General features: G+C 39.2%; 1 protein-coding gene across 2 annotated transcripts in view; it reads left to right on the top strand.

Moving 5' to 3' along the window:
* Window positions 1-294: 294 nt before the first annotated feature.
* Window positions 295-16,903, top strand: part of LOC129770087 (uncharacterized) — a 97,238-nt gene continuing 80,629 nt past the window's right edge. Inside the window, exons 1-2 of one of the 2 annotated variants that reach the window (XM_055772714.1) lie at window positions 295-337; window positions 1,136-1,295. The gene's annotated coding sequence lies outside the window, so the exon portion shown is untranslated. Of the gene's footprint in view, window positions 338-1,046; window positions 1,296-16,903 lie in introns of both variants that reach the window. The other variant, XM_055772713.1, reaches the window with a different exon arrangement.

Genomic DNA, 16,903 nt, shown 5'->3' with positions numbered 1-16,903 from the left:
GGTACGTGAGAGCGGGTAGTGTTTTATCCATTTAAATGTTGCTGAAGGTGGTTTTTCAAGTCAAAATGAATGATCATGATTATAATTCATATGTCAATAAATATTTTAAAACAGAAATAATGATTTTTCAAATTTGAAGGATGTGGAAAACATTTTTATCTTTTGTGAAAACGTAAAATGTAGTGGAGAGTCATGAGAGAACATCGTTATCAGCTTGTGTACATACGGAGTGAGCAGCAGAAGAAAAGAGATGCTGTGTGTTGATGGACCAAAACAGGATTCAGTTATCAGGCTACGGTCGGGAGAATCGGTTCGAAAACAGCAAGCCCCCGAGACGGTTAGTAAGCGCTACGTGGTCTTTATATCTTTGGTGAAATATGAATGTAATCTGTTTTGGATAGCCCAAGTTGACCTGGGTGGGAATAATGAGTGCCAACCAGCAGCAGCACATACAGCGTTGGGGATGTATTCGAATGATTGCAGACAGCCAATGAAGAGCTATATAAAACAGATGGAAGGATAAGGAAATCAATCGAAGCTTCGACCGGATTTTTGCGGGTGGAGTGTTTTTTCAATCGGACTGTGTGCGTCAAGGGTTCTCGATAATTTATACGAAGTCCTTCCAATTTTTCAAATGGAAAGCGAAAGTGAAAGTTTATCGCAGTGGTTCTTTTTTTCAACTGAGCGAGCCTTTTACTTTCCTAAGCGAGACCTGCTAGGTCGAGTGATAAGTTTGGTGTAATTTGGAAACGACCAGTGAAAAAGGAATAAAGTTTTCATCCACGAGTGGATATAAAGGCTCAACCAATGTGAAATTACGGAAGCACACCGATAAAATTCACATGAGAGTTAGAGATGAAGCAACAGTTTTGTTAATGCTGTGAGTTATTATGGGCACATATATGAGACGAGGCGCCTGTTAATGAAAAAAATCTTCTACGAGTGTATAAGTGCTGTAAGAGCTGTTTGGGATAAGCTTAGCTTTTCTGTATTCATATATATTAAAATTTTCTGCATAATGTGATGATTAAATAAAGAGCATTTAGTTTTCAGTGACAACCGTGATAGAAGATAACGCGTGTTATAAAACCATAACCTCGGTTTATTTTCCTCTCCGTCGGCTCTCACACATCAGAAAGGATGTTCAAAATCAGTGCGAATAAGGGGGAAACACCCTAAAAAAGGTAACACGATTGTGCAAATGAGAATAAAGATGGTGTGTAGGTGCTGTCTGGAGCAGAGTCATTGAGGTCGTTAAACGAATTGTTCATGGTGGAGAGCAATTAGGCAGGAAGGTGAGTTGGGAATTAACTATTAATAAGATACGTAAGGACCCCGAGAGCGACAGGTTGAATGTTTCAATTAAATAAACTAAGCTTGCAATCATGTTCAGGGATAAGTACTTGGTCGTATATTTATTACACATGTTTCGGTTGATTGTGTATGATTATTAAGGTATAATGACATGCATTGGTGTAATTGAGAGATTATTTGTGTATTAATGGTACTCTTTAGATAGGCTGTCATTCTTTCGGTGTAAGGATATTGAAAAACTTTCTTTGTCCTCAAGTTATTTTGGTACACCAAGGAGCTCAAAATCCCGAAGAAATCTTCGATTGAGCGACACTGAGGCAGATTTGTCGGGTTGCGGTTTTCAGGTACAAATTTTGATTGTGAATACAATAAAAAAAAAAAAAAATTATTGTGGTACAAATTGAAAGATTGTGTTTTTTATGTGTAATGCGTTGACGCTTTATCCGTCCAAAACGCGAATTGTCCATTTGTATGATGTTTTTTTGTTGAAACGGGATCCTATTTTACTCCAGACATTCGTTCTGGTACACATCTTGAATTATAGTGAAACCAGAGGGTTTGAACTATCGTTTGGAAATATCTCTCTAGGAAATGGCAGATGACAGCATCACTTTCTGTTTAAACTAACGTTATATTATATTCATGAAAGAGTATCGATCATCTCCGGGAATGTGCGTTTTCGAAAGAGGGAAGGAACCTTCGTCTTCCAAACCAAAACATTTTTCGGAACAATCTTATATCAACCAACGACATGGGAATTTCCGAAATCTGTTTCTCAGTCTATTCCGGGGATCTTGTCTTCTTTCAGCACTTTATATTCTGACTTCTTTCAATGTTTTGCAGATGTACTGGTGAGAACAATTGAACTTTTTTGCGGTATCTCGTTTAGAGTTACCATCTGTCCTGATTTTGATATGCTTTTGGGGCGTTCTGATTTATTTTTCATATTCTTGCATTTGTCCTGATTTTTATAAGAAATTCAATTATGTTGTTGAATAATTAGGTCCTCACAATTTCGCTTCATTTGACACAGCCTCACTCACTAATGAGCCTATCGCCTTTCAATTTTCTGCAAACTTCACGCTCAATAAAAAGAATAACTCTTCGTCTCTGAACAGCGTTGTTTCGTTCCACGTTCATTTGATTCATCCTTCACAATCAAGCAAAGTTATAAAATCGTCAAATGAAGATGAAAGTGTCTTATATCTGAATGAAAATTGTGTTTGATTTCGAACTGTATTCGCTGAAAGTAATGAGTATGACGATGTGGAAGGATGTGCAGTATGCCAGCAGGCATAATCAGTTGCTGGCGCTGGTTGTAAGACTAATATGTCCTCATATGCCTCTAAAGGGTGTGTCACATCAAATTGCATCACGGAAAAAACGCTGTAGAAATTTAATTTTTAGGAATTATATCTTCAGCTTTCGCTTATAATCAGATAAGAGTGTATAGATCACGTTGACCATGCTTCACTGTCAATTTTTCGTAAATTTGGAAAAATGTCGTCGAACGAAAAAGAGCGTCGTGAATTAATCCTGCGCACTCATTTCGAGAATCCGGAGTTGTCACATCGGGACATCGGTAAGATGCTGGGAATCGTCCAATCCAAGGTCAGCAGAGTACTAAAACGATACTTCGAGAACCTAACCATCGACCGGAAGGTGAAGAACGGCAAAAATGGATGCTCCGTCAGTGAAAAAGATCACAAGCGCGTAGTTAAGTAGTTTAGACGTGATCCGAGAAGTTCGGTCCGGGATGTCGCCAATAAGCTGAATTTGTCAAGTTCATTCGTCCAGCGGACCAAGCAGTGGGAGGGCCTGCGTACATACAAGGTTCAGAAGGCTCCTAACCGCGACGAAAGGCAAAACATGGTGGGGAAGACGCGAGCCCGGAAGCTGTACACCGAAATGCTGACGAAGCCGCATTGCCTGGTAATGGACGACGAAACCTATGTCAAAACGGACTTTCGTCAGCCTCCGTGCCTGTTGTTCTTCTCCGCAGAGGACAAATTCAGCGTTCCGGAGGAGATTCGCAAGCAGAAACTATCCAAGTTTGCCAAAAAGTACATGGTGTGGCAAGCGATCTGCTCTTGCGGAAAGCGGAGCGCCCCCTTCGTGATGACCGGCACGGTAAACGGGCAGGTTTACCTTAAGGAGTGCCTACAGAAGCGCTTACTACCACTATTGAAGCAGCACGAGGGCCCGACCATCTTCTGGCCGGATCTCGCTTCGTGCCACTATTCAAAGGACGTGTTGGAGTGGTACGAAGCCAACGGGGTCACCTTCGTGCCAAAGGAAATGAACCCGCCCAACGCGCCGGAGTTTCGCCCAATAGAGGAATATTGGGCGATTATGAAGCAGGCCCTCCGGAAGAACCCAAAAGTAGTCAAATCGGAGGCGGACTTCAAGAGAAAATGGATTTCTGTTCAAAAAAAACTACAACCTGACGTTGTACAGAACCTTACGGACGGGGTAAAGAGGAAGGTGCGAGCATACGGGCTTGGGCTCGAAGTATGAATAAAAAGAAAATGTCAAAAGTTGTTTAATAGTTTTTATTTTACTGTCTAAAATTTTCAAAAGGATCGGTCTACTGGGCGAATTTCTACAGCGTTTTTTCCGTGATGCAATTTGATGTGACACACCCTTTATTAATTCAATTTTGTTTTGGAAAAACAGTCCGGGAAAATCCAGTTTAGAGAAATGAAACCGAGTGAAACATTCAATTGGAAGCAACGATGGTCCATTAACATGTGAAACTGAAATTGACATATAGCCCATTCGAATACTAATAAATTCGAGCAGGTTCAATCTTCAAGAGAAAGTGTTTGCTTTAGAATTCAAAGGAAATTACAGCAGAAAAGAACGATGTAGAAGAATCGATGTTTCAGTTTGAGTAGAGAATACTCACAATCGAAAAAGATTCTGGCTAATGAGAAAAGATGAAGTATAAAAATCATTTTCAGCTTCTTGTTTGAAATTGTCATACTCTGATCATAATTAATTCATTTTTTTCGTATATTGTATTTGAGTAAAACATTTTTGACATACGATTACGTATATCGGGAACATATTGGGATACAAAGTGAAAAAAGGCAAATCTACTGCATCGCGAAAATTGTCCAGTTTTAAGCGCTCATTGCTTAATCATTTACTTAAGGCTTTTCGAGATATTTGCATCAATCGATTTAGACATTCCCCATTAACATTAGGCTGTCAAAAAAGTTCTGTGGTATTTTTTTAAAATTTTCATTTGTTCATAAAATTAGTTACAATCATCTGTTTTAAGTCAAATATGCGCCGTTTTGTTCGATGACTTGTTCCAAACGAGAGGCCAACTTCATAATACCCCTGTTATAGAAGCTCGCTTCCTTATTGGGAAAAAACTCGGATAGCCAATTTTCACAGGCCTCTTTTGTGGCTAACTTCTGACTACCTAGCTCGTTCGCCATGGAAAAAACAGGTGGTAGTCACTTGGTGCAAGGTCCGGACTATACGGCGGATGCAAAAAAAAACCTCCCATCCGAGCTCCCGGAGCTTTTGGCGCGTCACCAATGAAGTGTGTGGCCTGGCGTTGTCCTGATGGAAGACAATGGGGCCTCTGTTTATCAAAGATGGCCTCTTCTTCATGAGTGCTACCTTCAAGCGGTCCAATTGTTGGCAGTACAGGTCCGAATTGAGCGTTTGGCCATAGGGAAGCAGCTCATAATAGATTATTCCTTGACAATCCCACCAAACACACAGCAGAACCTTCCTGCCCGTTAATGAGGGCTTGGCCACCGTCTGAGCCGCTTCAGCGGGCTTCGACCACGACCGTTTGCGCTTCACGTTGTCGTAAGTGACCCACTTTTCATCGCCAGTCACCATCCGCTTCAGAAACGGGTCGATTTTGTTGCGATTCTGCAGCGATTCACATGCGTCGATACGGTCAAAGATGTTTTTTGACACTCCACTCCTATCTCTAAGAGGGGGCTACCATACAAATGAAATACTAATTTCTGCATTACTCGAGAATTAATCAAGGAAATAAAATTAAATTTGGCATGTAACGTAACGGAGAAACATGTTATTTGCAAGTGGTTGAAAAATCTTGAACGAGAATTGTGTCTGAAAATAATCTGATATTATAATGTCGAGTTTTGGTAGAAGTACTTTGAATTTTATAGTAAAAGGTAATTTTAAAGGGTAGAAGGGTAGAAGGCCAATCAATGAATAATTCTGCGTTTGGACTCATAAACAGCGCTTAGTAAGAAAACGTGAATGTGATAACGAAAAATAAGTTTTAGGCGGGACGAAGTTTGCCGGGTCAGCTAGTAGATAAATAAATAAATTCTACCTTTGCGTCTGCCGTCACCGCATCAGTACATTTCATTAATGGTTGTGGATGTATCTTGTTTCTAGGTGCGGGCTGCTGGTGCAATAATGTATTAAAGGGCCAACACGAAATTATTGCGACACCGAAAATGTCATGCCAATTTTCGCGGTTTGGGAAGTTCTGTACCTTTTATGTATGTAGTCCAGCTCTCTTCTTTGCATTCTGGACGTAGCTCTGTGACATGCCGATCTTTTTAGCCAAATCACGGCTTGAGACGTTGGGATTTGCTTTAATCATCCGCTTCACCTTTCCCTCCGTCTTTTTGTTTTCCGGTCCCGGTTTTCTTCCAGCTCCTTTGCCGTGGTCCAACGTCAACCGCTCCTGGAACCGCTTCAACACTCTGGAGACGGTTGAATGGTGAATGTTCAACATTTTTCCCAACTGCCGGTGCGACAGGTCAGGAAATTCCAGGTGTTTGGAAAGAATTTGTTCTCTCGACTCGCGTTGGTTCACCTCCATTTTCGTTGAATCGAAAAACACGACTTCGAGTTTGACAGCATGTAGACAATACACATCAATGAGAAAGTGTGCAAAATTTGGTTGATTTTTACCCAATCGTTATGCCCTGTTGAATGTGTCGCAATAATTTCGTGTTCGCCCTTTAAACGAATACAGTACTGCAAAAATGTTATGCTTGTATGTTTTAAAAAGTCCAAAGCGGACATTTGAATGGTGCAAAATTGTGACAAATGGAGACGAGAAAAATTATAGGCGGTTGAGTCCAAGACACGACCACATTGTTGACGTAGAACTACGCTGTTATTTTGTTCAAGTCACTTCTCAATAACTTCGGATATTATTTTACACACACGCTTTGCGCTCTTCTCAACAGAAGCCCTTTCTATAAATATTTCCGGTCTCGATTAGCTTAGCTGTCATCCTTGGTGGAGATTTTGTTACTGTCATGCGAAACCAAATCACACACAAAATTCCTGAACAATTATTTTCTTGGTGAGCCGATGATAGCCTAGTTTAATGATTCAATTGAAGAACAAGCGATGTTTATTGCTTATTGTTTATTGTTTATTGCAGGAACGATACTGAAAGTGCGAGATCCGATATTTATGCTCCAGACAAATATTCCCCTTAGTTCTTCTTCTTCTTCTGTTATTTGTTCACGGTGACTTTAAATAGTTCCCCTTCGTTGATTGCTTATAAGTTGCTCGCTATTGACGACATGGGTAGGGAAGGTCACAAATGAGCAGAACAAATGTATGGGAAATGGAAATGCTTCTAGTTTTCATCAATTTAAACCGTTAACACATCAGGGGAATCTTAGGGAATTTCCGATTCGTATAGTATGTAAATCGTCTAAATCCGTTCTCGGCAAAAATATTTATTAACGTTAACTCTATTTCACAAAGATGTGACCTGTTTTCCGATTTGGCACCCTTAATGAAAGACGTAGTTCTACGTCAAAAGTAAGCACACAATTCCGTAAAATTTATTATTCAGAAACGCCGAGATCTGCCACAATCCCACGCTTTGAATTTCGCTCTCGATGCATCTTTCGGACCATTTTGAGCATTTCTGGAGTGCATTTCTTCCTAATGTATTTTCTCTTGTTAGTCCTGTAAGAAAACAAAGGTTCCCAAGTGACAACTAATCTACCATATGCACGTAAAAAACGGTTCAGAAGTATTAAAGCTCTGAAAATACTTAGAAACATTGAACGGCACAACGATGCGAACTTTTGTCCCCCAAAGCAGTTCTTCTACAAATACGATTTCTACAAAAAAAAACTCTTGAGGCTTCTCACAAAAACGAATACGCATTATGAACTACTATAGAATGAAAGAATTCTTGACACTGTGGTTTCGGACTTCGGTTATTCCGAAATAATATTAGTTCAAAACAACGCATTACACTTCTTAGCTTAAGACATACCGCTACTGTTATGAAATGTATCTTGTTTCTAGGTACGGGCTACAGGTGCAATAATGTATTAAATGCATACAGTACTGCAAAGTTTTTATGCTTGTATGTTTCAAAAAGTCCAAAGCGAACATTTGCCTCGTGCGCACCTTTGCCCCTCACTACTCTATTTATTTTTCGAAAATAAAAGCCCGTTACATGAATGCTTCTACTGAAATCCTATGAATCTCCCAGTTCACGTTCACACCCTGTAACCTCACTGCTCTAGAAAGGAAAGTTGTAATGAACGCTAGAGAGTTCCTATTAGCGAAACGACCGTCAAGCCATAAAATGACCATCCACCCATCCATCCTTTTTGCAGCTTCTCGCCTTCCGGTTCACCATTAAAAATATGCTGTGAATGTCTTTCCATCATCATTTTCTATCATTATTCCGTCCGTCATTTCGTTTTTTTTTCTCCTTTTCGTTATGTAGAGCACCTCTGAAACAGGGTTCTGTTCTCCCAGAAGCCGTTAGAGGGATGAGCGGTTGGCTTTCTAGAATGCGATATTAACATTTCGTTCTGTTTCGGTTCCTTTAACGCTAGCTTAAGACGAATGATAATGATTAAATGATTTATAAACATGATTGAGACGAATGGTGTGATATTATGAGTGTTATCAGTCTTGGATTCAATCACATTTCTCATTGATGGTAACATGATAACACATCGTTTTCATCCAACCTGAATCAGGAATTTGTCAACCTTTTTTTATTAAACGGTTTTAGTTAGTTATGTAACATGTTTGTCTGTAGCGCTGTTCCACATTAATATATATTTGACCTTTCTGTTGACCGATTGATCTGAAATTTGGAACACACTTTTATCTCTGCAGTCACTGTTAAACTGCGTATTTCATTATCTTGAAAGTCCAAGATGGCGACCGTTACAAAATGGTGGATCACATAATTCATAAAAACCTCATCAATATAGATTTTTACCAAACCCCATCAATATGGGTATCAAACGAAAGGGCTTGACTAGTAGATTACAGTTATTTATGAAAATCCAAATCCAAAATGGCCACCACCACAAAATGGCGCCCTATATATATTTTTTTTTCAAAATCCCATCAATATGGGTATCAAATGAAAGGGCTTGATTAGTTGAACACATTTATTTACGAAAAATGCAAATCCAAAATGGCGTCTTATATATATTTTTTCAAAATCCCACCAATATTGTTATCAAATGAAAGCGCTTGGATAGAAGAACACATAATTTATGAAAAATGCAAATCCAAAATGGCCGCCACCACAAAATGGCGCCATATATATATTTTTTTTTCAAAATCGTATCAATATGGGAATCAAATGAAAGTGCTATTAGAACGCAGTAGATCATGAAAAATTCAAATCCAAGATGGCCGCAGTCCTCAAAAAACCAATTACTTTTTTAAATGGTGTCATTCAGCTTGACCTGTTTGTATGTATATTTAAATGTCTGTGGGGTACCTACATGTATTTTTACAAATTTTGTATTAAACGAAATGATTCGTCTAATAGAATACAGTACATCTTAATCATATTTAATCAAGGACATTGATGAAACTAAAACAAAATGGGGGGCATGTTGGATAGCCATTATCCGCATTTAATGGTTTCATCGTATGCCCCGTGGTTTTATTTTCTCATCAATGTCCTTGATTAACATGTTAATCCCAGCGTCGGTCCCTAGGGGTCGACGTTGAGCTTTTTGGTAGAAATGCGCTGACTGACTGGGACTGACAGTTACAAAATATGAAAAGAAAAATATTTGCGGCTTTTTTCGGATGTTTTACAAAATGTGACTTCTTTCTAGTCGAATTTCTGACTATTTTCTATTAATAAATTAATTATCTTTGGAAGCTGAGACCGACACTGATATTGTGAAAACGCTCTTGATGTGGGCCAAATGGAAGGCGCAGCAAGACAAATTCGGGGCTCAACGTGTTAATGAAGGAAGGGGTATGATAACTACTAACTGCTATTTGCCCAATTATTTTCTAGCTTTTAGTACATTATCTGTATTATTATTATTATGTTTAATCACAAAGAAACCGTTTAACTTAAAAAGTTTTTTTTTACATATTTTATTTAATTTTTCGCACGCTTTCATGTTATGAATAAAATGTTGTGTCTGAACATGAATTTTAATTACTTAAAATTTTTGGGCTCAGATTTGTCATTTATACATAACCAAAATCATGAGTGTGATATATTCACAGTTTTCGTTTTGTTGCAGTCAAGAGAGGTCAATACAATTAAGTTACATGTTTACATATCATGGTATGAAAGTGGTGTATTTGCGGTTCTGCTCCAAAAAAAAACTCACTATTTATTTGCGATGATTGAAAACACATTCATCAGCTGTTGGGGTTGGGGTTTCATTATAAACTTCGGATTGGTACCGCTGTTTTTTATGTATTGGGTCAATTGAAAAACATTCTAGGTTTTTTGTTCAATTTTTGATGAATTCCGTCGGTTGAGCTTCTGTGGTTTATCAGTGAAAAACTTTTAAGTAAAATTCGACATAAAAGTTTAATTTAAGCCACACGAGCATAGCGTTCCAAAGGTACAAAAGTGACAACTAATCTACCATATGCACGTAAAGAACGGTTCAGAAGTATTAAAGCTCTGTCGCATGGTTGGTGAATATCTGTAAGCTTCTTTTCCGGCAAGGCAATTTCCCGCCCGAGTTCACCACCAATGCTCATAAGCGTAAGCATATCTTATGATTGCCAGCACACACTCTTACTACACAGGGGAAGAAACAAATTTCGAGAGATTACAGCTATCATGGTACCAATATGACGTTCGTGTACATGCATGTGGAATAAGTACAAGATAGGCAACACACTGTTTCTATCGTGCAAGCGGTAGGGATAGTGTTTCAGAGTGTGTAGGAGAGTTTCAATCCAAATTGATCTCGTATGTAATTTTGCAGCATCGAATCAGTTTGTAAATTTTCACATCGACATTTATAGGATTTTTTTCAAATCAATTTACTTAAGTCGAAATGAAAAAGGAACTTGATAAACGAATATTGATTACGTTCCGAAGGTGATACTTCTATTGAGTAATTTCTTTTTTAATAGCTGGTTTGATTGAAGCCAATTCAAGAATATTTTCAACCTGACGTCAATTTTTTTTTGCGCTCATATAATATAACATTATTATCGGTAGAATGCTCAAACATCGATGATTGGTTTGATTATCAACGATTGTGAAATATCATTGCGGCGGAGTTTCTACCGCCACTTCGAAAAGCAGAACGCCACAAACAGTTCGAATTATTCGACGGTTTGCCGGGCGATGATTCGCTTATAGAAACATGTCCGGATTGGATGGCTAAAGTTATACATAACAGTATATATATATTTTTCCTGTTGCTGCGGGATGTATCAATTAATTAATTTGAACATTGTTGTTCTGTTGAACTTTGTTTGCTTTCTGGCATCGGTTTAATATGTTTTAATGATCATAAATTATGGATCCGCGCAACCACGAATCAATTTAAATGCCAGCAAATCGAAACGGAAATGATTCAATCGACACGATAACGTACCTTCAAGAGAAATTTTCAATTTAAAGAGACATCGACCGAAAGACAGTCATACTCTGTTTTTCTTGGTTCGAAATAAATAGTTGGAATAGTTTTTGACGTAGGACGACGTTTTATTTTTAGGGGACCAAAGCAGAAACATGTAGTACACTATGAACACCATAAAAAGTATGTGATTTTCGCCTTTTTTTCGACGAAAAAATCATTTGCTATTATTGAGGGGGTATTCTAGTGTAGAGACACGAATTTCGGACTTTTTTTAGAGCTCCATAAAAATAAAAAAAGAATATTTTTACTATCCAGTATATCATTATTTGTTCATCTGTCTTTTAACAATGAAACAAAAATTGAACGGAGAAAAAAATCATAACTAGAATAGTTAAGAGCCGATGAAGTGAGAGGGTTCAAAAAAAGTTGTGCCACAGCGTACACGATTCCAGCCCTTCTGGCTATCTGAAACAAAAAAAAAACCAACAGATTCTGAATCAGTAAAGATGCCGATATCGCATGAGCCTCGAACAAGTCAAAACAAAATGCGGTTTAAAACGTTTTTTCTTACGTTTCCCGATTTTTTAAAAATAGAAAAATTTAAAAACATATCATTTTTCAGAGATTCATGCGATAGAGAGATGCCTGCAGATTGTATCCATATAAATTTGACGTGAATCGGTTCAGTAGAACTTGAGTTATCGTGTACGCCAGTTTGAATAAACTAGTTTCGAGAAAAACGCGTTTGAAGTTCATTGTCATGGCCGTACCAGGTTAAATACCACATTACTAAAATAGCTCTAACTCGGTAAATAATAGGATTTTCGATAAGTCCTTTCTAGAGTATATTATTGAATGCCTAAACTACAGAAATATGAAGGAAAAAAAATGTTTTTGTTTTTCAAATTTCTAGACTAGAATACTCCCTTAATCCGATATCAGCAAACAAAAAAATGGTGTCAATTGAACTGTCCCCTGAATAGCTGCAATCGGTTTGTTGAACCCGTGCAGCCAAATTCTCGTAAACCGGAGGAAGTTCTACAAGGTTTTCTAATGGACCAATTTCAACCAATCTTTTTACGTAATCCTGAATATATTTCCTGTCATCGTGCTAAGGGTTTGTAGGAAATAATGGCGAGGACATTTTTGGTAAAAAAATTGCGTTTTTGTCTCAAAAATTGTGACATTCACCAAAATTTTATTTTTCTAAATATATAAAAACATCCTACGTATGATGACTGGAAATTTAGAAGAGAATCTGGGAGAAAAATTTAACCAGAATCGGATGGACATTTCCGAAGGTAGAATTCCCACCAGTTTGCGAAACATGGTTTCAGGAAAAACGCATTTTGAATTTTGGATACTTTTATTTCGTTTATTTTACATCGTATCTTCAGTCCGCAATCCCTGAACCATAAAACTGTCCTTCAACGCTTGAACTCCGCCTGCGAATGACGGATCTCAATAATAGCATGTCCGAATAAGAACCTGAAATTATTGAGAAACCAGAGCAGTGGGTCCAAAGCCCCAGAAAAGGAGGATGGTTGTAATAGCTATTATCCATGGTTATTATGGAAAGGAAGTAATGGATAAACCCCTAAACCAAGGTGTGAAGTGACCCGTGCCGAGGGATGAATGGTAGGGGGGGTTTTAAACCTTGCCGTTAACGGAGCCTGTGGAGCACCAGGGCACCCTCCACAGTATAGTCTGCCCTTGCTGCATTAAGCCGGCCACTGAAGCAGTGGACCTTTTTTACCGCGAGACTCGTGGGACTTCTATGAATAATCCACATTCAAATGAACAAAACGAGCGGTCGAAAATAACGCAGAACATTAAGGTTCTGCAAATAAATCTCCATCACGCTAAAGCAGCGTCTAGCGTGCTGTCTAGGAGGTTTATTGAAGACGCTATGGATTTAGCTTTAATTCAAGAGCCCTGGGTCCACAAAGGAAGAATACTTGGTATTCATACTGGTTCATGCAAGTTATTCTACGACGACAAGCATGACTCCCCAAGAACTGCTGTTCTAGCAAAAGCAAATATTAAATGCTTTCCTATAACAGAGTTCATTCAAAGGGACATCGTCGCGATCAGAGTTGAGATACCAACCGCCAAAGGAAGATCCGACATAATAATTGCGTCGGCTTATTTCCCTGGTGACGTACCTGAGGCACCTCCCCAAGAGGTTGCGGCGTTCGTAAATTATTGCAGAGAAATCAAAAAAGACTTCATCATCGGCTGTGATGCCAACGCTCATCACACTTTGTGGGGTAGTACTGACATAAACAGTCGAGGTAACTGTCTTTTAGAATTTCTCTCTTCAAACAACATTGCCAATATAGGCAATGAAACAACGTTTCTGAACGCTATCAGACAAGAAGTCCTGGACCTAACACTGTGCAGTCCGGTAATTTCTTCGAAAATACACAACTGGCACGTTTCGGAAGAGGCATCTTTGTCTGATCACAGACACATTATCTTCGAATGGGATGGTGGTTTGACAGTACAGAGAGAATATCGTGATCCAAGAAAAACCAACTGGGAACGATATTCACTTGAACTCGAGTCAGAAACTCTTAACACAAGAATAAGGTCGATTCAACAGGTCGAATCAACTTCAAAAGAATTAAATGATACGATAGTTTCTGTCTACAACAGTAATTGTCCACTTAAGAGAGTTTCTTCGACAAGAAACGTTCCATGGTGGAACAAAAGGCTCGAGCGGCTACGTAAAACAGCGCGGAAGCTGTTCAACAGAGCTAAAATTATTTTGGATTGGTCTCAATATAGGAGCGCCCTAACCGAATATAACAGAGAACTAAGACGATCTAAACGAAAATCTTGGGTAAATAACTGCGAAAGCATTGAAAGTACCCCAATCGATGCAAGACTAAGCAAGACTCTTGCAAAAGACCACTCGAACGGGCTAGGTTCCCTCAAAAAGGACGACGGTTCGTTCACAAAATCACCCTCAGAAGTATTAGACTTACTGATGAAAACTCACTTCCCGGGTTCATTCTGATACCAGTTCTAGCTACAACCGCGAAATGCTCTCGAAGGTATTCTCAAAGTGCAAAGGATGTCGCAAAGATAGTTGCTGGAATGGTTTTCACGAGGGCCAGAGTAGAAAGCGCGGTGAGATCCTTTCAACCATACAAATCCGTAGGTGCAGATGGAATTTTTCCAGCCCTGATTCAAAAAGGAGAATCTAAGCTGATTCCATCTCTAATCGAGATTTTTAAGGCAAGTCTGATACTAGAGCACATTCCTTCCACATGGAGACTCGTTAAAGTGGTCTTCATTCCAAAAGCTGGGAAACGTAATAAATCACTCCCAAAATCATTCAGACCAATTAGTTTATCATCAATACTGCTGAAAACTATGGAAAAAGTATTATATGAATACATAAAGTCTGTATTCATGTCCAAATACCCTTTATCTAAATACCAGTTTGCCTATCAATCAGGCAAATCCACAGTCACAGCGTTACACACGCTTGTGACTAAAATTGAAAAATCTCTTTCGTCAAAAGAAACAGCATTATGTGCGTTTCTTGATATCGAAGGGGCTTTCGATAATGCTTCTTATGTATCAATGGTACAGGCTATGAGAAGAAGACATTTCGATGACTGCATAGTCGAATGGATCAAAGGCATGCTCACAAATAGACAAATCACCTCGGAGCTGGGTGAGTCGTCGACATCTGTGATTGCAACGAAAGGTTGCCCACAAGGAGGGGTTCTATCACCTCTACTTTGGTCACTGGTGGTTGACGACCTTCTGATTAGATTGGATGCGAATGGTTTCGAAACCGTGGGTTTTGCTGATGATTTAGTCATAATGGTACGTGGCAAATTCGACGATGTGATATCGAGCAGGATGCAGATGACCTTAAACCTTACACAACTATGTGTATCAAAGAAGGTCTGAGCATAAATCCATCAAAAACAACAATTGTTCCTTTCACCAAAAAGAAGAAACTGTATCTGCAGACTCTAAATCTTGGAGGAGAGGAAATAAAATTCAGCGTTTCAGTGAAATATCTAGACGTAATCCTAGACGCTAAACTAAACTGGAACGCACACTTAGATGCAATTATCAGTAAGGCCAACATTGTCCTATGGGCATGTTCTAAAATGATAGGTAGAACATGGGGCCTGAAACCAAAAATGGTTATGTGGGTCTATACAGCAATTGTGCGGCCTAGGATAACCTATGCCTCATTAGTATGGTGGTCAAAGACTAAGGAGACTGTAGCTACAAAAAAGCTAAACAAACTCCAACGACTGGCATGCGTTGCTGTAACAGGAGCAATGCGAAGCACACCCTCAAAGGCATTGGAGGCTATCCTTCACTTGTTACCTTTGGGTCAACATGTTCAGCTGGAGGCTAATAGAAGCGCTCTAAAGCTAAAAAGATATAAAAAAATATTAGACGGGGACAAAACTGGTCACTTGAGCATCCTGAATCTCTTACCCGTTGGACCAACCTCAGAGATGAACAGCGATTGGATGGAACCAAGGATCAATTATGACATTCCATACAGAGTGATCGAACTTTCTCGTTCAGTATGGGATGAGGGTGGTCCCGATATTCGTAATGGTTCAATCCTGTTCTATACCGATGGGTCGCAAATGGGTAACAGAACAGGTGCTGGAGTGTATGGTTCCAGAATAAAAATTTCTGTAGCTATGGGGAACTGGCCAACAGTTTTCCAGGCAGAAGTAGCTGCAATAATAGAATGTATAAATGTCTGCCTTAAAAGAAATTATAGACATGCTAACATTTGCATCTTCTCAGACAGTCTTAAAGCCCTCAATGCTTTCAAGTGCTATTCAAAAATTGTCTGGGAATGCATTTGCCTTTTACGACAACTGTGTCAGAGAAGTTCGGTACAACTGTACTGGATTCCTGGCCATTGCGGTATAGAGGGAAATGAACAAGCAGATGAACTCGCAAGACGCGGCTCAAGCTCACCCTTCACTGGTCCAGAACCATTCTGTGGTATTTCTGAATGTGTGTTGAAGAGTGAGCTGAAGAAATGGGAAGACCGGGAAGTAATGGCCAACTGGATGGCTGTACAACTCAACCAGTCAAAAAAATTCATCACGCCGAGTATTAAAATTACTCAACAATTGCTGAGTCTTAATAAGAAAGACTTCAGCACATTCACTGCTCTTATAACAGGACACTGTCCGAGTAAATACCATCTCAAAAACATAGGTTTAGTGCAAGATGATATTTGTCGCTTTTGTAATGCCGAAAGCGAAACCTCGGAACATTTGCTCTGCAAATGCGGAGCACTAACAAGACGCAGACTTCAACACCTTGATGAGGCTATTCTGGAGCCCAAGGAAGTTTGGTCTGTGTCGCCGATCAGGACTATAAATTTTATCAAACAGATTATTCCTGATTGGCACCTATCTCGCTATAGCTTTCAGTCTACTTCTTCATCAATAAGCAGTAGATAAGCTTGAAGCGTAGTACAAAAAATGGGGCATACCACAATAGTTCAAACTAATGGACGCAGTGGTTCACACCCAACAAGGGAAAAAAAACGCTTGAAATGTGATGTTCCTGTCGCCTTTTTGTTGCAACATTGGACTCGCGAGCTTCTCTAGCAGCTCTTGACGTTTGCATCTCTTCTTCTTGAATGGCGTTAACGTTCCCTTGTGGAACTTTTGCCGTCTCAACGTATGCATTAACTAGCGTCATTTATTAATACTTGGTCGAGATTTCTTAAGCCAAATAACACGCCTTGAATGTATTCC

The sequence above is a fragment of the Toxorhynchites rutilus genome, chromosome 2 (genome assembly GCF_029784135.1).
Source record: "Toxorhynchites rutilus septentrionalis strain SRP chromosome 2, ASM2978413v1, whole genome shotgun sequence".
In the NCBI taxonomy this organism is placed as follows: Eukaryota; Metazoa; Arthropoda; class Insecta; order Diptera; family Culicidae; genus Toxorhynchites; species Toxorhynchites rutilus.
The sequence above is the reverse complement of the archived record's forward strand: the minus strand, read 5'-3'. Positions and strand labels throughout refer to the sequence as shown.